Genomic DNA, 1,105 nt, shown 5'->3' with positions numbered 1-1,105 from the left:
TTAGTGCAGCTCGAGGACCTTCAGCCTGAAGACGCCTTAAGTTTTAAGCTAACTAACCTCTGGAGATCTTAGATAATGTCTCCTAGAGTCCACAGGCGTCTAGATACCAAAAATTTCTTGGGTCCCACAACTCATTGACACCTAAAGCGCATTGGGCCTTGGAACGTCTGGATACCTGCCTGAAGCATTTCGGGGCAACAGTCTTAGGTCCCAATGCAGTATTGGCTAGATCCACCAGCACCATGTGCCAACTGGTTCAATCCCCAACAACCCACCTGTACCATGTGCCACTTAACCCACCTGCACCATAGTAGGGGACAGCAGGGCAGCGGCGTGGTGGAGGGCAGTGTTGCCGTCCGCGTCCGCCACGTTTGGGTCGGCACCCCGGGACAGCAACGTGACCAGACATGGCACGCGCTGCCGGCAAACCTGGGACCAGACACGAGCTGTTACCAGACCTGGGACCAGAATATCTAAGTGTGAAATGTGAAAATTGCGTGATTTATGAAAATTTAATGAAAATTGCGTGTGTTTAATGTCTGACCATGACGTGAACGGGTGTTTGACCAGCGCTGTTCCGCAGGTCGGGGCGGATGTCCAAGTCCAGGCAGAGGTGGACGAGCTCCCGCGTTTTGAGCCAGTGCAGGAGGTTGCCGCCCTTGCTCAGGTCCTGATGATTGCATCAGAATTAATATATTATCGGTTTATAATTGATAAAAATTGATAGTTGAGCGGACAATTAAGCAAGCGTGAAGCATTTACTGATGCCCCTAAACTTGAAGCCTTTGCACTAATTATATGAAGCATGAAGTCAGACCTTATTGCTGATGTCCTTGGTGGTATCTAAGGCCCACCTTATTGCTGATGTCCTTGGTGGCGTCTAAGGCCCACCTTATTGCTGATGTCCTTGGTGGCGTCTAAGGCCCACCTTATTGCTGATGTCCTTGGTGGTATCTAAGGTCTTGAGCCCACCTTATTGCTGATGTCCTTGGTTGTATCTAAGGTCTTGAGCCCTTGCTTGTACTCAGGGGTGTGGAACTTGGGGTGCAGGAAGGGGTCGTGGTTGGGGTTGGCGCCGAGACGTAGCAGGAGCTTGACGTTGTCC

Source organism: Hyalella azteca, unplaced genomic scaffold (assembly GCF_000764305.2).
Source record: "Hyalella azteca isolate HAZT.00-mixed unplaced genomic scaffold, Hazt_2.0.2 contig14977, whole genome shotgun sequence".
Classification (NCBI taxonomy): Eukaryota; Metazoa; Arthropoda; class Malacostraca; order Amphipoda; family Hyalellidae; genus Hyalella; species Hyalella azteca.
Note: the sequence above shows the minus strand (reverse complement) of the source record.